Source organism: Ixodes scapularis, unplaced genomic scaffold, assembly GCF_016920785.2.
Source record: "Ixodes scapularis isolate PalLabHiFi unplaced genomic scaffold, ASM1692078v2 PGA_scaffold11__112_contigs__length_91849675, whole genome shotgun sequence".
Lineage (NCBI taxonomy): Eukaryota > Metazoa > Arthropoda > Arachnida > Ixodida > Ixodidae > Ixodes > Ixodes scapularis.
Genome location: NW_024609837.1, coordinates 38,790,101 through 38,812,299, shown reverse-complemented (window position 1 = coordinate 38,812,299; position 22,199 = coordinate 38,790,101). Strand labels below are relative to the sequence as shown.

The following is a 22,199-nucleotide window of genomic DNA, read 5'->3' as shown; positions in this document are numbered from 1 at the left end:
ACAGGCACAAACCGGCACACTGCGTCTTATATTAGCGGCAAAATATGTGATGTCATTGATTCCCCCGAAAGTGAAAAGGTAGTGGCACTGGTCACGGACAACGCCAGCAACATGAAAGCGGCATGTCAAATGGTTACATGCAAATTTCCGCATATCGCAACAATCGGGTGTGCTGCTCACGGGCTGAATCTTCTCCTGAATGATCTCGTGAGGCTAACAACCTTGGAGAAGGTCCATCAGACATCCAGAGAAGTGATTAAGTATGTGAAGCAGACTCACGTAGTTGCTGCCACGTTCCAACCAGAGCAAGAGTCCAGAGATGGCAAAGGAAGTTCCACGACCCTCAAGCTGCCCAGCAAAACAAGATGGAACGGCGTTACCCTCCCGCTTCAAAGTTTTCTCAGGAACAAAGAAGCTCTGCAAGAGACCGTGATGTTGGAACATCTGAAAGTAAACAAACCAGTGCGGCAAGCCGTCTTGGACGAGGATGGATTCTGGAAACCCTTGTGCAGCTGTTTGGAACTGGTGACACCCATTTCCTCTGCCATGACAGAATATGAGTCGGACAAGGCTTTGCTGCCGGACGTTCCGGAAGTTCTGCATTCCATAAAAATCGAAGTAATCATGAAGCTGGCGACCACCACTTTAACAGACCAGGAGAAGGCTCGCGTAAAAGAGATCATGAGCAGGCGCGGAGAGTTTTGCTTGCGATCGACCCATTCATGTCGCTGCTAACTTGCTGGATGCGAGATATAGGGTTGGAACCTTGATGACGCACAGATTGCAGATACATTTGACTGGATCTCCAAGCAGGCTGAGCACCTTGCGCTTGACATCTGGAAGCTGTTTTCTAATCTCGCAGAATATAGGGCGTCTACGGGGATTTGGTCCAGGGCAGCACTTTGGGAGTCTGCGAAGCACGTGGGACCATCCACCTGGTGGCAAGGACTCTGCACTAACCAGCCATTGACACCCCTGGCATGTCGGCTTTTGCAGATTCCCCCATCGTCTGCAACGTGTGAACAAAACTGGTCTCAGTTTGGGAATGTACACACAAAACTGCGCAACCCGCTTGCAGGTGAACGTGTGAAAAAACTTGTGTATGTGCACTCGAATCTGAACCTGAAAAAATCTTCGACCGACGTGAACGCGAGTGTTTCTCGAACCAGCGATTCCGACTCGGAATAACAAGTGCTCGGCATTTCTGTTTGGTAAGCTGTTTTTATTACATACACCTTAATTTGAAGTATTTCAGATAATGAAAATTCCCAAATTCCCTTATCATATTGTGTTGATGTAATAAATGTGTCTACCCAGCAATCTCATTTTTTCCAAAATTTCCAATTCTTCCTAAAAAAAAAAAACCTGAAAAAAAAAAACGTTTTTTTTTTCGGGCCATGCAATATTTCACGACATTTTACATCTCTAGGCATGGTCCTGCTCGAGAAGGGTTCGGCGTGGAAGCGACGAAGTTCTGGGCTTGCGGAGTGGCGTTTGAAGATGCCTTCACGAACTACGCGCTCGTGTACAACACTGAAGCACATGACAGCCACAAGAAAAGTCTTGCTCTGTGAAGTCCTTATTGGACGTGCAAGAATTATCGTGGCGTGCTAGACAAGTTTTGACGGGAGCTTCATGACACGGACCCGGAGGAGTACCGGAACCTACGTCGAATCAGCCGGACAAAGTTTCTGCAGTTTCTTTCACGGGTGGAACCAAGAATTGCGCGACCAAATGAACCAGTAAACGCAGAAAGCACTGCGATACGCCATTTTGGTTTTAATCGTCCAAAGAGAAAAAGAAAACTTTTGTAACGTTGCCAGACTAGACGCTTTTCAAGTTAATCTACAACCATTCATCCGCGAGTGACAAAGCATTTGAATTTATGACTCCGCGCAAATGCGGCCGATGAGCGGACCACAGAAATCGGTGACGTGCCGGACACCTGGTACGCGGTCCGCGGACGAAAATCGCAATTCGGTCCGTCGTGTGAGTTGGCTATTAGTAACAATGACGCCATTGCTCTGGCGCTGCATGACGCATCGCAGCCAATGGGAATTTAGGTGAGTTTCGCCCTACCAACGGGAATTTAGGTGCCATTTCACTCAGCCAAAGGGCATTTAGGTGCCGTTTTTCGTCTGCTTTGCTCCATAAAACATTTAACGTTTTTGCATTATTAGTTTTCATTTATTCACGTAACTACAGAGGGAATTGCTCAGTGTTAATATCGTAAACAAAGCCAGCATAGTTTCCCTTTTTGAAACACGAAACTCTGTTCTGCTGTGAAAATTACAGGACATGGACGGCGTGGAGAAGCGGCAAACCCGATTCCCACGGACAATGGTGATAACAGCGAAGATGAAGTTAACTTTGTGTTCTGTTCTTCAGCTGTAGAAGGCTTAGCTTTTGTCTGCTTCACTTCAGCCAATTATATTTTGTGTGTATTTTATAATATAAATTAACGTTAGAACAATAAAAAATTAAACCGCTTTGGTACTATATTGGCTTGAAATACTTGACCACTAAGGGGCTGAATGAAAGAGCAGGTCGCAATCAATGTGATCGTGGAATGAGCGGTGAATAATGAAGTTTAACAGTATATCTATTAGAGTAGTAGTATGTCCTTCTAATATATCTTTGCAGCCCGATGCAAGCTGCTTGGAAAAAAAACTTGTCTTTCCAATGACGAGTGAAGGAAGATAACGGCTGCTGGGGGTGTTGGCTGAGAATAAATCCTCCGCTGATTGCTTCCGGGCTGCGACCCACCTCGGCTCATTTCTGCGCACCGTTGTCGATGCGGGCGACTGCGAGCTGGAGTTTGATATTTCGCTAGAAAATTCTTTCTGAAAACCCCTGTCTGCGATTTCTAATATTTTATGTTTGATACGCCCACGCAATGTTCGCGGTAACGCCTTTCTGGTAACAACATTACCGGTAACCCTTATTTTTAAATGCGTCAGCATTCGTTGCTCTGGTGCGTGCAGCTTTGTTTGGTTTGGACGGGACAGGATTGGTATCTTAAAGCCGGAGTCACACTGTTCATACATTATACAAAAAAGAATCTGCAAACACGAGTCACCGCAATATCCGTGGTTCGAATGCTGCGAGCCAGGTTTCTCCTTAAACTTATTGACATGCGGCATTCGAAGCACGGATCTCACGGTGACTCGCTTTCGAATCTGCATGCAGACTGTCCGTTGTCTGATGTATGAGAAATGTGACCCCGGTTCAAGGGCGCAACGCGGTTTGTGCCCTGCTCTTTCGCTCTGTTGGGCTAGTTATGTTCACTTCCACTCTTGCCTTAGTGAAAAAGAGTCTTCTCGCACGTTTCCAGTGACGCGCCGTTGTTCACGCGCACCTCTCTTACGATGGCACCGGGCGTAGACACATGACTTTGTTTTCCCAGTGTGCACAACGTACGCGACAACGTAAAATCGAGGCGCAGGAATGACGCTGCTTTGCGCGGTATCTTTCCTTCCGACATACGGGAGGAACGATTGGCTCTTCTTAGACAACAGTATGCGGACCGCAGACGGCGATCGAGGGAAGCTGTGGTGGCTGCATTTGGTACAGCCGACGCCCGGAAGAACAGACTGGCTCTCGATTGACAACGAAACACTGCACTATGTGTTAACGCATTTCGTCCAGAATCAACGTAGACACAACAGCAATGTCTCATGCCGTAGTAACGTACACCTTAAGTTTATTCAAAACTGTAACGAATAACCTATACTTGCGTTTCTTATTCCGTGTAACGGATTACGTAGTTACGTTGCTCGTTATCATTTCTCCTAAGACTAAACGATATTACTCTTCAATTTTTTTTTATTTTATGCGTCAAGTCGTATAAGTTCTTGCGTTTTTTTTCCATCATATTCACGTATTCTTTCTCGTCACGATCTAGGTGGAACAAAACAGAATGCAAAGCACTTAAGTTAAGTTTCCACGTGGGCAATATGCTTCTTAAGTTGTGGCGCTCATGCCTACCCTTAACGTCAAAACAATAGAACGCTGTAATTAATGAATAGATACTAACGCGAAAGTAGCATGCGTTCATGTTTAACAGTAAACGTAAAGCGTTCTTTTTTTTCAAGGAAACGTAGGTTGGTAACGCGTTCCTTTTATTTACAAGAAACAAGTAAGTTATTTTGCTATCTGCTTTTCTCTAACCCCCTAAACACTGCACCCACGTAATCGAATAGCTCCATACATTTCAATTCGTAGAGTGCATCTCTGTATCGGGAAGTAACCGCTTTGTAGATACTTAAAGTCGCCCTCACACTGTTCATACACTATACGAAAGACACGGCGTTCGACGCAGACATGAAGACACAACTCTTCGCGGCCACGCCCATGTTCAAACCACGTTTGCTCCATACATTAGCACGCCTCATACATTGTCTGCAGACTGTTTTACGCATAATGTAATATCAGTCTGACCTCGGCTTTAAGGGGAGGCGTTTCGACAACTCACGTTTCTTTACAACATATCAAAGCTGTGGCGCCGGCTGTGGAAAAGTGCACGTGCTGTTGGCTCGCACTTTAAGAAACATTTCTTAAAGAGCGAGCCAAGTGCTTCTTTAAAGAGATCCAACTGCATGTTTCAAAATGACTAAATTCACTACGTCTAAATCCCCCTACACTATACTTTATTATTTAGAAACGAGACAAGAACAAGAAAAATAGGCGTACGGTACAAGCGATCGTTCGGTGTGTTTCTCCTGTCGGATCCTGGTGGGGTTTTCGTCTCTGAATATCTTAATGCCAATAACATTATTTACAATCACGTGAAGGCCCTGTCTCATTGAGGAAAGACGGTGGTAAGAGCAACAAGATATATATATCCATCAACAGCTGGTCAACATTGTTCTCGGTCGCCCTTTTCGCCGACAAGCCTAGCACATCCCGGGATCATCAGAACAAGACAGGCGACAGCAGCAATGTTGCTTCAGCTTGAAAGCTTTCGGCAGCAAAAACAGGTGCAGCCTGCGTTGTACGGCAAATGTTGCCCAGATCGGTGAATGAGTAAATTTCGTGCCGTCAACACAGCACATAGCTTCGATGGAAGAGTTTTCCCTCAGTGACGTGTCTTTTTTTTTTAAGTGTTTACTCAAATAGAGGCTTGGAAAAGGCTATTTAACAATAATTAAACCCGGCGTCCAGCTAAAATATTGTGATGAATGTTTTTACTACGTAATTAGGGAAGCGATCTTCGCAATGGTCGCAGCTATGGTGGTGAATGTTCAGACGATTGTTGAAATCTGAACTGTTGAAAGACCAGCTCATATTACTGTGAATTAAAGTGGCATGCCTACTTACACATTGGTAAGATGTAACAGACATTATCCTTAAAAGCGTGGGATAAAAAAATCGAAGTGTGAAAACGACCGCGCTCTTGTTAATGCTTGGATCTTAAAAACACCTGCTTCCAGAGACATGAATTGTTTCAAAACTCTACAGGACGTTTTGGGGAGTGAAGCGATCACGTAGACGATTCTAGAAAAATAGACAGCATTAAAAACTTTTATTCCACCGATTGTTGCGAAGGCCGATTGTGTCAGTATCGCAGGCTCTAAGCACTGTCTGTTCAGCTCAACACCACACACCAAAAAACACTTAGGGTTACTGACGGGGCTAACTCCAATTTTACTCTACACGTTAGAGTTGCATGAAAGAATGAACCGGGCCGAAACACTTCATACAGTGGCCTAACGCACGAACATAGCAACGATCTTACCTTGTTCTGTCGGGTCTCGCGGCATCATCGGCGAATGCAGAACATTTTGATAAAATAAGGAGCGGAAAAATCTCGCCCTGTCAAGTTTCCTAATCACAGCCACTCGTTGATGTCGTTCCGTGTCCGATCATTCGAACGTACTAGCACTTGATAGAATCACATTTCCAGCGCCGCCGCGTCGCGCACAAAAAAAATAAACAATCAAGATTGCGAAGTGTTCCCCCTGTGGACTCCGCCGTCAGCGCGGTGTGACAGAGTGCTCTGACTGTCGGACAGGGAATCGCCGAACACGGTTGACGGCGGGCAGCAAAAACATGTCTCCCGACAGTTGCTGTTGCCTCAATGTGACAGGGTAGCCGAAAACAAGTTTCTTTCCTGTTGATGGACAAAGTTCTCCAACTGGTTTTTTTTTTTTTTTTAACGTGTCCGCGCTTTAATAGGTTCTTTGGTGCTATTATCTGCAAATGCAGCAATATCATTGCCTCTGGAGTGAAAATAAGATGTTCCAAACTTGCCACGACCTGCGTTTCTAATATTGTCAGTCGCCATGAACAATGAAAATATGCATGTGTTATGTCTCTTTTCTGGGCTGCGTGATCTGTCACAAAATTTGCTAAAATCAGGGTTATCTAACTCAAAAAAAGTCCGAAAGATACTGACTCCGGGTGTTCTAGTCTTTTTCCAACACCCCGATACGTATTAGAGCGCCATCCTCGTATATTAATCATTGGGTCCCCACTGTCGGCGTCCAGTGGACCGTACGTCGAATCTCCGGTGCCGGAGGGAGACTTGAAGTCGAACGTCCAGGGGCGGAGACCCCATCTAGTCACCCTCGCTTAATCAGTGATATGATAGAAGCACGGGCCGTCTCTTTCTTTGTTTTCGTTGCTGGCGGCACAAGAAAAATGGGTCCCAGCAGACCTTTTTTTTTATTTTCGTGGTTTTTTTTCTGCTCATACATTGTAGCTTTTAGAGTATTTTTGTAGGAAGAAAGCGTAGGACATCCACTAGAGCACACCAACTAATGTTATCCGTTGACGTAAAGTGTTTATTAATTATTGTAAAGAAAGAATACGAAATATTTCGTTAAACTTTAGGTTTTTAGGTCAATGCGTTCAGCGTGGGCGTGCAACATGAATAAACATTGTTGATTTACCTTCAGCGTCTTCCTGCAAACATTAATTTGCTTCTTTATATCACAGAAGTCAAAGCACAACGGTGCTATCTTTCCCTGCGCTTTTTCATCTATGTTTAAGGTCTGCAAGAATGCACCAGATTATAAAACGGACACCATGGTTATTCACCGCTAGGTTAAGTATGCTTAGGTATATTTAGTGTCCCTAAATTCGGTTATACATTTCTCGATTCCAGTAGATAAAAAGCAATAGTTATTACAAACATTGATGGAGTCAACCAGTGGCTAGGTTTACATAACTTCGTACAAAGCACATCTAGCTATGCGAGGAACGTTTAGAGAAATAATTATATAATGTATCCGCCATTTCGTTTTTTTCTTTAATCTGTTCTCTGCAAACTCAATCTGACTTCAAATTAAGTCAGCTCAGAAGCGCCCTACTTTTCAAGTCACCGGACTCTCCTCGCAAATACTGAGAGGGCCACCGTTAATTTACCTAGGGTTTTGCATCCCTCCGCCAAGTGGAGAGCAAGAGTTTAGTTACTGGCTTTTGATCATCTGGATGGGTTAGATATTATACCGCTCTTTACGCTGTCTAGATATCGGCTTAGCTTTAATTACTTCATTGACTTCATCCTCATGCACAAGAAGCGCTAAGGTTTTTAATAATTGTTCACAAGTTGCACAAAAATGAAATGTAGATTTGGTTGAAAACTGCTTCAAGCCAAGGTCACACTGACTACATATTGTAAAATACAGTCTGCATAAAGATTTGAAAGCGTCAGCGCGAGATCTGTGCTTCGAATGCCGCATGGTAATGAGTTCAAGGTGGAAACGTGGCACGTGGCGTTCGAACCACGGATAGTGCGGTTACTCTTACGTGTAGACTGTCTTTTGAATGATATATGAGCAGTCTGCCCCCGGCTTTAAGAAAGGTGAAAATGCATGAAATGGAACTTTTTTTCATAGTCTATTTGACGGATATACAGGTACAGAAAGAAGTATCTACAACCTGCCACGACATTATGTGTCTTTAATGTCGGATCATTTTAAAACGCGGAAATATCAGGGCTGGGTTTTGATTAAAGTTAATCCGATTAATCGTCACTCTTTAATTGATTAATTATTGAATTGATCTGTTCCGCCCACTGCAATGCACTACAGTATCAAAAAGTGAAAATAAATGTTGTTTTTGTTGAAAACCCGAACTTCTACGCCACGCCGTATATAACATACGGCGTGGCGTAGAAGTTCGGGTTTTAAATCAACATTGAAGTATGGCTAAGAGGACAGAAAAAAGACAACCACACTCACGAGTTACCACTTCAGCCGCAGACGAAAAGAGTTTCGTTGATATTCTCAGGCCAAAAGGCACTCCCTTGATTGTTCCCATTAGTCTCTGCCGCGCTAAATGGACTCTCGCATGGTGCTGAAGTAGGTGGAACTCGTAATACCTTCCCAGCTTGTTTGAAGTTACAAATCTCGCCCCCACAGTTTACTTTAGGTCAAGATTTATCCTAAAGTTATCATTCATACAAGTATACTGGTCCACGTCTGCGTAACAAAAGCCATTAAGTATAGTTCACCAGATACGATCAAGATGTGGAAAATCATTGCGCTTGTGAGGTGCCTTCGAATTTCTCACCAAGGGTAAGTGGCATTTGATGTCCAAATATAACTATCCATATTAAGTATACATTTGATTCCTCGCATAAACTAGTTGAGTTCGACAGCCGACTAAAAGGATGATAGGTTCAATTCAGATTAAGATCTGGAATCCAGAACGTACGACATCAGTCAGGACATGCTTAGAGATGACGGGTGCTTTGTTTTCATCTAGACATTGTAGACGCGCTAACATGTCGCCTTTCTCTCTAATTTGCGTTTCACCGCCTTCAAAAACGCGTTTGTCGTTCGTTCCGGCCCAAAATGACCGCTTGATACGACCAGAGGGCGGCTCTGTCGCACTTTCCAATAATTGTCCCGCCATCAAGCAGCCAGAGTAGGCGCTGCAGGAAATATTGGATGCGGCCCCAATTACAACTTGGCAGCCATCATTCTCCCTCTTTTCTCAAGCTTTTGTATTTGTTCATCTCATTTTTTTTTTTTTTTTCGTTTTGCTTACGTATGTATATATATACGCTGAGTTTACTGTTTCTGTATTGGGCCTTCGAGCGCATTCTTTCTAGTTCTCCCAGTTTCTATCCCTCTTTTATTTTCTCTTTCCGTTTAATCATTTTACCCCTTAATTTTTTTTTCTAATTTACTTTCTTTTAGCTTGTTATGATTTTTATGTCAACTTCGTAGGTCCTGTTTCAAAGTGTTTCTACATTTTCGTGTTCTTTTTCCCAATCTCGCTCAAGCTCGCTCTGCACCTCACCTCCATCTGTTTCTAATCTATACTTATTTGCTTTCCTTTATATTCTTTACTTTTCTATATATCACAATTTCCCACTATTTTTCTTGGTACTGTTCGTCTCTTAGTTCCATCATATTTTTTCAGTTATTTTTACAAGTTCTTGCTGTTTCTACATCCACGCTTTTGTCGAACGCATCCGCTTCCAAATCAGCACGGGCCGCAATTGCTTTCTGTGTTACATCGTTGTTGTTATTGTTTTTTTTTATTGTGTTGCCTTGTTTTTATGTGTCCCACATTGCTTGGCGCGAGCAACTATAATTCCATCCCGCAACAACGATTGTTTCGCTGCAGCGAGCAACGATCGTGTGTAATCTTCCATAGTAAATTTCGTAATGATTACTTCCTGCCCTGTCAGACTCCATTTGTTTCTTATTAATATTGGGATTGCATTTGGGCGAGCTTCCTTTAACTTATTCAGCAAAAGAACTGAACATTTTGAGGTTTTTGTTTGTATATTGCGGAAAAGCATGGGAAATTGAAACTTTTTTAGAAATCCGGTAATGCGGTTTTGTAGATTTTGTAACACGAATTTGAGCAGATAGAGTAGTTCTATGTGGCGTGATGAACACTCTAAATGCTCGATTATTAACGAAATCAACCATCAGATAAAACTCTGCACACCCATTTCTTTCACACGCAGCATATAAAATCAATACTGCATAGGCTCCGTCTCAACGTCGCTTACACTGCTACTCTTTTTGCATCGTACCCGCCGTTCGAGTTCTGCAGAATGTGTATGTAGGATTTGCAGTCGAGGAAGAAACTCACATCTTACTAGAATGCTCGAGCTAAAAGTGCCGTAAAAAGTTCCTTGTACGGCCCATGGCACTTGACGACCGCCCCTTGTCGCTAGAGAAGAGACCAACTCCTGTTCTAGAGGGCGCTGTTTGCCTTACATGATTTTCTCTTGGAAACTTGAATAGCGTAGAGATATTGAGAGTAATAGACTATCATGAAAAGCAGCACAGACATGGCACACAAGTAGAAATATTATTTCACGATAAAGTGGCATTATATACATAATCTTGAACCGTGTATTGCTATATACTATACTGGTACACCTTGTTTGTATAATATCTTTCAAAAATTAGTTTTTAAAGTGAAAAGTGTTTGCGTAATATAACGAATTATATATCTCACGTATTTAATGTATACGCAAAACTTGTTTAAATTTTACTGTACAGTACTTAATGTACTCGCGTCTAACGTATGTTATGTAAATAGCAGAGCAAATCATTGCACCTTAATGTAAATAAAATGTTTTTATACTATAGAATGTATTGCAGGGTGCCTTGTGCATCGATTCGTTTAAGTGACAATTGTGAACTCTCAAGTAAATTCCCACTAATTATTCGCAAGTTTAAAGGAGTGCCCGACGACGCTATAGCGGCAGGCAATGCTTTTTCTTATTTTTATCAGTCATTAAAGAAAGGAATAATGGCAAGGCAATAATTTTCTTATTTGTTTAATTTGTGGGTAAGACTTCCGCTGCAGATTTTCCACTAATCCGGAACCCGTTAGAGGTATGTGTTACAGAGTGGAGGAGATCAACCCGAAAGAACCACGTGCAAACACGAAGCTTTCAAATAATGTTCAATAAACGTTTAATGGCATTCAAACCATCAAGTACCCGAGTCAGCCGTGTAGAGATGCAATGTTTGCATAAAATGTTTGCTACGGCGGTTCATCTATTGTAATCACGATGCATATACATAACGTGAAATTCATAATGGTGATGAAGTGGACATTGACAACTTTTTATGGAAACACGAACAGTTTGTCTAAACATATTGTAACAGCAGCATAGAAATCAACCTTCCCTGTTGCCTATGCTATACTCCGTTCACCCTTAAGCTGAAAGTGCAGCCAATGCCACAAGCACGAAAGCGTGAGGCCGCTGCTTTGAAACGTTCTTCCGCAAAACCAGCAGTGGCACTAGAAATGCACCTCTAAAAGCCAGCAGCGCTTGCTAGCTCGCGCTTGTAGCTTTGGCTGCTGTCTCAGCTTAAAGGGACACTGACAGGGTATTTATACTCGCCGAGGGTTTTAGTTGCGCATCACATATGAGAGCCAAAATACCCAGAACAAAATTTTTGGCTTAAAATTCGGTTTCTTTCCGCCCGAAACCCTCTGATCGAGAATTACCTGGTTTGTGTCACGCTCACTCTCTTTTTGTGGTCACAAGCCGTTTTCTGAGCTTTAGACACAACCACCAAACTTAATCAAGGTCGTGCGTCACTAAAAACACATACTCAATATTAAAAAAAAAAGAAACCTACTTTTTGTGGCCTCTAAGAAGCTGGAAATACGTTGATTGAGAAAAAAAAAAGTTGCACAGAGTACCGGAAGCATTCTGTGCGTTCACTGCGTAATTCTCTACATGGGATCGTATCGCGCACCGTGGGACTCGCGGGCTGGAGTGCGATGGCGGCGGACCACGGGCGTGGGACCTCTACTTCAAAACTGTCGCTCATGGTACCGGCGAATCCGTCTTCCTTCGAAAGAAATCATTTGCAGTGATCAAAACAATTAGGATTCATTCCGTAAGACACGCCTCACCACCAAGCCGGTTTGCACGAAGACGTCGCCGAATCGTCGCCCCTTCTCGTGGCTGAAAGCGTCGTCGCTCGTCTAACGAACACGAATTGGTAAGAGCTTGATCAACGTGCAAACTTCAAGCACGAACGTCGTACATCGAGCTCAATATGCACGCGTACGATTTCTTTAGTGGGTACGAATGTGGCCAATGAGCGGTGCTGCCCGAATTCCGGCCTGGGGAGTGCCTTTGCTGCAGGGAAATCGGCAGCAAAGTTTCCGACCTATACTCAGTAGGCTGGATTACTACGAACGAGGAGTTCCCCCTTGTCTGCTTGAACGTTACGAGGTTAAAACTATCGTATTCGAGCCCCACGACAGAGAGCTGCCTATTTCCAAGACATCCATGTTAGGAAGGGGATATTATGCCGGCAGCCTGCACAACCCGGAAAAAAATTGCGGGCAGTTTTCCCCCATTGGGTCTCGTATGAAACGAGTTGTAAAAACGGCTATCTAAAGCTACAGAGGAGTTCAGTGGAGAGGTGTCCGCTTTACAAGCAGCACACCTAGGTTCAATCCAGAGTGTGGGCATACTTTTTTTTGTCCAATATTTTGCGAATTCTATACATTCATTTTTTACAATTATCACTGAAAAAAAAGTGTTGTGGACGAAACTTCACTGGATTATACGTTATGGGGCTCCTTTTTCGACACTCACTTTCCACTTTCCACACTCACTTTCCACAAAATGCAAGGAGCATATAAATTTGGTAGCGTACACTTTTTGAGGTGCCCGTAATTGTTCGGCAGGCATTGCAACCAGCCATTGGTCCATATCCCCTTGATCTTTCGGAAACTTGTGCAGACGGCCGCACATGCCACTTTAAGATGTAGAACCTCCGAGACAGCTCTTCGCGCAACATATTGGGGCATTCTTTTCGGAGCCGATCATGGGCTTTGGCCACGAGCACTCACTACTCATTTCCAACTCTTTAATGCACAAAATAACTCATCTTGAAGTGTGGAACAGAGAGCGGAATGAACATAATATCAAAGCAATCGCACGGCAAACGGTACCCGCAACGCTGTCGAAAACACCGTCTACTACGCGCAACCACGAAAAAAAAAAAAAGGAAACGGTGAAAAAAAAGCATAGTCGGTTGTAGCCACATGACTTCCGGCACTCTCTCCTCCTCTATATTTTTCTGGACACGGTGCGCAGGTTTCCGTCTCGGTTTCGAGCAGTTGCGCTTCTTGGCTTTATTAAAAATATACGTGAAACTTTAGCAAAATATTAATTGGGTAGTCTTCCAGCACCATTGAATCGCGCTTCAGGTGCCAATCCTTTCTAAATCCTTAGATTCGGCAAGTGCTTTCTTTTACACAATCCTAGCTGAGCCGGTGCTTCTAGGAAGCAGGGCCTGGTTTCGCTTCGAATATGCGCACCTGGCTAATTTACGGCGAAGCAAGTTCCTTTTCAAACTTCTTTACGCATGCGCCTTCAAAATTCGGGCCTATCTAGCCGACAGTAATCTCTGCCTCTCATTGCGCGTAAAAGCCAGTCCAAACAGGACACTTCGAAAATTGTTAGGCGACACGACTCCGTCAAAAATAGAAATGGAAGCGTTCGTCAGTTCGATGTTTGTTTGGACACCGGCCAAGCAAACATCACAATTTTCTTTCTCACTTCGTCCGGTTTTCGGTGACCTTGGTGTTCGTCAGACGACGTCACACGCCACCTACCACTGCTGTCCATCCGTTCTGCCGGACCCTGGTATCCTTGCGCGTATTCCAAAATTTACTCGATCATACTACAGGGTAAGGGTTTTGTACCTTTGCGTTCGAAAACCTACTCACGTCAAGCGCCGCTCTATCTGTGTTATCACGTGACATGACCCGCTAGAGTAGCTCGGATAAATTTGGGTAAGATTTCGATCACAGCCCTTCCCTTTCCCGTTTTCGGGACCTGAAGAGGCCTGGAGCGATTGGCCGGAAGCCAACAGAGCTTGTTAGTGGCTGCCCAGGCCCACGTGATAAGCATGTCCAAGGCCCCCGGTGAAGACCCGGGCGATCTTAGATAAAAATAACTTTCACCCAAGTAAAAAAAAAAAAGAAGAAAATAAAAAAAAATCGGACGAAAGCCGAGTTTTGCAGAATTTATGTGGGAGTCGTGTCGCCTCGCGATTTTTGAAATAGAGTATCCTGTTCGGACAGGCCTTAAAAACGCCCCCCCCCCCTTCCCCCCCCCCCCCCCCCCCCCCCCACCACCAGGCGTTCTCTCAACAATTCGTCCAGGAATGCTTTTGAACTCACAGTTATTGGTTAGACGCTTTAGTTCTGTCATAAAATTCTTCACGTTTCCACTTTCTTGTTGCGATCTCCCGCTGTATTTGCAGCATTCGGCAATTAAGGTGTATTTCACATGGAAGTGCTTTCTAACTACTTCAGCACTTTATCAAACGTTTGGTCGATGACCTTAATTGTAAATATCCCTCGTTTTACAGTGCAGTGAAGCGCAGCGGACGCTACAAGCCGTCAAAGCCAATCCAGCGCAGTAAACGTGTCACATGGCTACACACACCGCGTCGCTCCGCTCCTTTCAAAGATCACGTGACATTCAAGTAACATTGAATCGGCATCGATGACTCGTAGCCCTTCCTGCGGTCTATTGTAAAGTGACACGGAGCGTAAACATTTTCTTTAGCTCCTCACAGCCTGACCAGACTCGACGTTAATAAACAGCTTCAGCTTTCCTTGCTGCGGATCCTTCGTTTATTTCTACAGTATCTTCGAGCCCTGGATTCCGGAGTACGATTTAATGTTATCATTTTTTCCTCTGTGCATAGAACACCCCCCCCCCCCCCCTTTTAGGCATTGCGGAGCGTTAGACGCTAACGTTCACATTTTGTCAAAACGCTGCACTTAGCTGTTCCGTCGACCGCAGCCGCTTGGTCGTTTCCGCGGTACTCAAGGCTGCTTTAGTGTTCCTCCTGCCGCGCGGGGCTATTGGGCAGTGGGCTGGGTGTCGTGTCCAGATGCCGCCAGGGGCCCTATGCTAAGGAGCGAGAAAAAGCGGGACACAGGGACAGAGACAACGCCGCCTGCTGCGATTGGTCAGCAGCGCGGCGCTGAACAATCGCAGCAGATGACGTTATCCCGGTCCCTTGGTCCCTCTTGGTCCCACCGTGTAGCATAAGGCCCAGAACGTCCCATGCTCGTGGCCAGTTTTAGAGCTCAGCTCTTAGGCGCCCGTTTCACACTTCAGCGGCGTCGGCGTAACCGTGAAGTCACATGACCCCCTTGAGGTCACGTGGTCACGTGATGTCACTGTTACGCCGACGGCGACGGCGACGCTCACGCCGCTCGGAAGGAGGAGTAGCAGGCAGGATGAGGAGCTGAGGAGGACGGAGGAGGAGTATACCCTCACCTCAGTGCCCTTCCCTCCTCCTCCTCAAAAGCTGCGCTCTAATTCGGTGTTGCAGGGAATTGTAAACGGCTTTCTTTTCTTTCTATACTTCGTCTCACCCTACGATGGAATAAAGGCAGCAGCTACGGACCGCCAGATCCAATCACGAGCCACTTACAAGTTGCGTGGTATGTCGCTTCGATGCGCGTATCGGCACCCGCGTCTCGAATCACTAATGGGGAGGGGCGGAGGGTAGTTTGGATTGAATAGCACTGAGTGACTCAACAATTTTACATTGCAAAGAAAGCTATGTCACACAGTCTCTTTGCAGTGTCGAAGCTATAAAAATGATGCAGCGCTTTTGGACTCGGAGGATCATTCGTCCACCCCTAACCAATGCTAAGCGTGTCATATTTTAGCTTGCAACTTGATTGGACCTTGCGGCCTGTGGCTTTGGCCTTTAGTCCATCGTAGGATGAGACGAAGTATATAGACCTTTGCAAAAAATCACCTTCTGTGAGCTGGCATCTTTATCTGCTGAGCTGTGGACCGCCTTCTGTGCGTGCGCTGTTGCTCTGTTGTGCTGTATATCAAACGCTGCGCATGCGTCCACAGCTCATTGATTCAGCATGTTTCACCCGGGTGATAAGCGATGTAAAGGTCTATATCTCCTTTTCACACACTGAGTACGAAAGTAGGGTTCTGCGAATAGTGGTTCGAATAGTGCTGCGTCATCCATAGCCTTGAATATGCAAGGGAAAGCGAAGACGGCCAGTTCTTTTAACAGTGCAGAAACTGGGGATGACGCTGCGCTATTTGATTGGAACTACTATTCGCACATTCGAAAGAAGTCGATGCCATGATCCGGTAGAGAAAATCAAGCTACACCAATGAGTGCTTCGTTTTGCCGTTAGCAGGGTAATGAACGTCTGTTCAGCGTCACGGCGCGTTCACTGTGCGGGATTGGTTTAGCCTGCGACAGCAAAAATCACGGGGAATCTGAGCGCGTCAGCGCTGTGACAATGCACTTTTTCGAGCGACTCTTTGTCTTTCTATGTTTCCTGCTTGTAGCACGTGTTCTTTTTTCTTTTTTTAATAAGCGATTATGAAACATGTTATCACTAGGGTGACCCCCTTGCTGCTAGCGAAATGCGGGACACGCAAGGGGTGGGTGGGGGGGGGGGGGGGGGGTTGGAGGAAATTTATTAACACACGCTCCGCGAACCCAGCCTCTGTTAACACATTTAATATCATGTACTGTTTATACACCTGCTGATTATATTGCGGCAATTAAGCTCAATTAATTTTCACTTCCAATGATATATGTTTTATGGCAAATGTGTTATTAATGTGCCGAATTTGAAAATATAAAAATTGACTGTAGAAGAACTCAATGCATCAAACGGAAATAAGAAACAGGAAATCTTTTTCGCGTTATTGTTTCCTGTCAACGCTCACTTTTATCAACATGGCACTACACAAATTTTTAACATTATATTATTTTACGACCGTTGCGAGTTGTAGGCTTTTTGCCTTGTCTGGCTGCCTTCACTAAAACAAAAATCCACAGCACTCCTTTCGCATTGACGCAAAGATTTCAAAATAGTTAATATTTTATATTTAAACTTTTGGAAAGCAACTTTTCTTGCAATATATTGCCACGAAGGGGAGAGGCACAACGGAGCAAGCGCGTCGGTTCTCCTGCAAGAACGATGGTTGCTTCTTACAATGCTTGGATAGAAAATGGTGTACCATTGCGATTCACACAACTACCACCGACCTCCGCGCTTCCCCCTGCCCCGTTGTCCGGCAGAGCCATGAGTTTCAGAGTGAATTTTACTACAGTATGAAATGCGGGACATTTTGAAGATTTGAAGATTTGAGAATTTCTCGCGGGACGGGGGACACGAGTCCTCAATGCGGGACAGTCCCGCGAGTCGTGGGACGGGTGGTCACCCTAGTTATCACTGCTCTCTCTGCCGTTTGCAACGGGGTAGGGACCTCGTCAAGCTGCTAAATGAAGCTTTTTGTCTATGCTCCTACGCTCAATGGAGAGAAAAAAAGTAAACACCATCTTCCCGAGGGGAACCATGGGGTGATGCGGAGCATCGCGGACCGCTATTAATGGTGTTATTAACGGTGTTAGTAACGTTGTTGAACTTCACGGTTCCGAACCTCAGGTTCTGCTGCTCGACGTTCACGAACCAACGCGGCTTCCCGTTCTCGAAGGTCGGGTTCCGCCGCTCGCTTCGTACGCTTACGTTGAACTTCAAGGTTCCGAACCTCGGGTTCTGCTGCTCGACGTTCTCGAACCGCCGCTGCTTCACGTTGTCGTAGTTCAGCATCCGCCACTGGACGTTGACGAATGGACGCCGCTTCTCGTTGCAGTAGTTCAGGGTCTGCCGCTCGCTTCAAGCGTTTGCGCTCAGCGTCGCGTGCCCTTCGCTGCGCAGCTTTGTCTTCAGTGGACGTAGCGTTGCTGTTAGTTTGTGGGGTGGTGCTGACGCTTGCTTGCGCCAACCCACTAAGTGACGGGACTGTTGCTTCCATCACACTTCATCGGAAGAACGGAGTGAAGTGCAGTAAACAGCGGTGGAACTGAACGCGCGCAGCGCGTTACTGCTGCTTATATTCTCACTTGAAGGAGAGGAGACTAGAGGAGGAGAGTTGCGCATGCGCGCGCGGTGTGAGTAGAAGCGAACGCACGTGAAGTGCACGCAGCTGGTAGAGAGAGAGAGCGGAGAGAGTAACGCGCAGCTGTTGGAGAGAGGGAAGGAGGAGAGTAGCGCATGCGTAGTGTGAGTGCGGACTACGACGCGGCGGGACATAGACCCGAGGAAGGGATGCTCCGCATCTAATAAGGAAGTATTTACTTTCCTTACTGAAGAGGGGGGGCGGGGGAGGGACACCGGCGACAAGCGAGCGTCGACTGCAAATCAATGATGTCAGGGTATGCATCTGGGGGCCCTAGTCTTGTGAAACACAACATATTTGGGCCGAAGCTTACGGAGCGCGCAAAGCTCCCTCGGTGCCTCCGAGGCAAAGCGTGAACCCACAGATCCTTAGGTGGCGGGTTTGAATCTTTGTCGAGGTGCCCACAGTTTGACAGAGGCTAATTGCGGGGAAGGCGCCGTGTAACGGGGTTTTTGGCTGCACGTCAAAAAAAGATACCAAGGTTGTCAAAATCAATCCTCAGTCCTTTGCTGAGGCATGCCAGATGCTGTTCGTTGGTTTGGCACGTAAAACCACCAAATTTGACTTTGACTTTGGCTTACAAAGCGCGACGGTTGAACTCTCGCGACAATGACGCAGCGCTTTTATCGCAGAAGTCCGATAGGCGCGCGCGCTCGCCTACATTAGGCTCCAATTTTGTTTTTGACGAGCCTAGAGCCCCTGGCGTGGAACCAAAATATGTTTACCCTAGTTTTTATGGGGATCATCAACTGCTGCACACAGCTTTTGGATGAAATGTTCATTTCTTGGATTTTACAGTTTGGTGACACTATTAAAATATCGCCGAGCTGAACTCAGTCTCGAAGCGACAGCGCGCTTGCATTTCTTAATAAATATCGTTATTCAAACTCATTACGCACGAGGCAAGAGACAAATCTATCCACATTCTGTCTGAATTGACTCAACTACCGCTAAGTCGCAAAGCAAATAACACAACGCGAATGAAAGAAAAAAAGACAATCAGTATTCTAGTAAGTGGCCGCATATCAACGATGGAATAAAACGCTGTATCATTGTCAACAACAGCCACAGTAACAACAAGGACAATAACTTGAACAATAAACGCGCCTCCATCGCATAAATTCATAGATTAACACGAAACAAAGCGGAATAGGCCGATAGCGTGCAACCATAACTCCAACAACGTACAAAGGGAAGGGAGCGGTATCTGCCCTCGCCGCTCCTCAGAGTTGGAAATTACGAGTCGCTGAGAGTTGGAGCGTGGAAGGCGGCAAGCGCAAAGCACATAACCCCACTCATGTCGTGTTTGGTCGTACGCGAACAGGAGGAGAAACGTCGTCGGACATTGACGGCCCGCTCAGTCCCCGTCGCAGCTATACACAGGGTCATATAAATAATTAACAATAACGGCCGATTTCTACTCCTGCGGCACCGCTCGGTTAATGCCCCATATCGGGTTTCGCTGCACTTAAACGTGAGTTGTACCGTACTCCGAAATGGCGCTAAAGCGGACGAATGCAACGAAGCTATTAGAAGTTTACTAGGGAACATCGTTACAGGATAACGACGGGGTGAAGCCGCATGTTACACTTCTCGTACATGGTACAAGAGACACGGAGTTTCTCTGCAGACATGATCATGAAATTACCTGCGGACACACCTGAAGCATGTTCGATGCATGGTTGCTTTATATGTTTGCATACTTGGAACATGCCCGCAGACAGTTTTTGTATGACCTATGTGAGGACCTTCTGCACGTCCCAGATATTTTCCGCAGACTTTCTTTCATATGACGTGGTAAGGGTGCGACCGGGGATTTTGGATAATGACGTTTCTTGAGTAGTCTCCAAGTCAAGTGCCTTGACCCTACTGTGAATCGCACTCCAGCTTAGTTATATACGTTTAAAGCCATCAGCAAATACCTTCCAAGACCATATATTTAAAAAAAAAAGAAAAAACTCGCAAAAAAATGGGTTTGCGTTTTAAGGAGCAAACTATCGGTAGTGTATTTCTGGAGGATGATTAAGGAGGCAACGATGAAATAACAAGATATAGATCGGTCGGAATAAGCATTTGTTGTACGATTTAATGCTCGTCGCCACTTATTATGGCTGTAGAAACCGGAGACGCAACAGAGAGAAAGTGTTAATGAAAAAAAAAGTGGCTGGGTGGAATTGTCAGACTTTTCGTGCAACGCTTCTTTGTAATATATAAAAAGAAGTTTAGTGCGGAACAACAATGGGAATAGCGAAACGGGGGAATCGTTATAGAACATAAAGATTCCAAATCAGAAAGCAAACTTTAACATGCAACCATGCCAAACAGGGCCCTCCTTTTAATTTTTTTATATTTGTTGTCGAGTTCGGCAAACGCTGAAAGGTATCATAATATTCTCGCACCGCAGCAAAATAAGATGAATATGTTAGATAGAAATACCAAAAGAAAAATTACCACACTTGGATGCAGTATGATTTTTTATAGTGTTTCTTATGGTTCAGCATTATTTACATTTGTTAAAAATTATTGAACTCAAAAATAACAATTACTTGCCCTTGATTTTAAGGACGACACTGTCTCAAACTTCCCCCGTCATGTGAACGTTCAGGGGAGGGGGGGATCTCTGGATATAGTCCCCACACATGTTTATACCCGATAGTTTGCACTAACCAGACTGCATATAGGTGGAGCTCGATATATGGGCGCTGTCTTTGCGCGCCGGTTGCACAGGCACGGGTGGTGGAATTGGCGAAAGGTTGCTTTTGCGCAGTGACGGCCGACGTCCTTCGACGCCGACGGTCGTTTATTAAATTGTGTATGTCGCACTCGTATATGTTACAACTAGACTTGTTTGAACCATGTTGGTGGCTGATTTGAGAAGGAGATAACATAAGTGTAAGCATGTTTTTATGCATTTATGTAGATATTTGGGCCGTTGACTAATTTAGATTTTCAATGATTTTATAGAGAATTTCTTTACGAGAGACTGCGTGACCTTTCCGATTTTCTATTGTCTGTTTATATATTAATTTGATTTTTACACATAAATTCGAACAATAAAAAAAGCTAACCCTCCGGCTTAAAAATAATAAAAAGTATAAAAAAAAAAACAATATACGGATGACACAAAATTTGCTTCTAATCCTTTACAATTTTGAACAATTTCGGTGCTCTAATCTTTCTTAGGCTTTCTAATCACTGGCCTGTTTGCTCTATGTTAAGCTAAACTTAAAAAGTAGTGAATGTTTTTTATTATTCAGGGGCTATTGGCAATGGCATACTGTGCCTTCAATATTTTCGCTTATTTGTTTTATGAAGTACCAACTGTAATTGACTTACTTGAATTTAAGCTAGTGGACACTGACGGATACCTTAAAGACAAATGTATAAATAAAATATATGTGAAGATAGCAACACGAAGAAGTGATAGGTTAATTTTTTTGTTAATACTACTAAATTTGACGGGTTTGTCGGAACTTGTGGTCACTCTAATGAGGCAGCACACTTTAGAATTACTCAGATTAGGAAGAAGGAAACCGGAAGAGTAGTGGGGAAAATTGATCGCCGCGGATTAAGCAAGACTGATTAAAATATGCACTGCCTTTTGCTGTGACTATTTAGCCAATTCACATTAATTTCTTATTTGCCAAGATACAAGATGAGCAACACTTACGTTCATATTACCATCGTTGAAATGTATTGATAGTGTTGAATATGGTATGTTTAGCTGAAGTCAAGTAATTCACACAAAGTCGTAATCTGAGTCTAGCTAACTTCCTGTTAAGGGCTATGTTTGTGAGCAGCTGGTATACCACCCATTCTGTTATCTGCTTTTTAAGCGTGAAGGTTGTTTCAGTAATTTAGCTCATTAATTTTTTTGCAGGTATAATGCACTTTCACAGAAGGAATGTCAAGACTCCCCAACGTACCGTGCCGTCGTCAGATAAATTTAGAAAAATAGCAATGTAATACATTTAGCACGCAATATTCCCGATAAAAAACCTAGCTAACGATGCAAAACGTAAAGACATACACCACTATCGATTGGGTGCAAATTTCCGTATAGACTGGTAATGTAATCTGCATGTGGGAAGTGTTGACGGTAGAACCATGAAGGGCTTTAATTTCTTATGTAACGTCATTTCTGAAGGGAATTGCATATTTAAAATGGGGGGGGGGGGGGGCGATCTAACATGCAAATATAACCATTAAAAAAAACACAAGAGCATAAGTAAAAGCATCAAGTATTGAAAATACGCACTCAGGCACTGTATCT

General features: G+C 44.5%; 1 protein-coding gene across 1 annotated transcript in view; it reads left to right on the top strand.

Annotated features, from left to right (window-relative positions):
* Positions 1–22,199, top strand: part of LOC8038642 — a 64,401-nt gene that overhangs the window by 33,648 nt on the left and 8,554 nt on the right. The window lies entirely within an intron of this gene.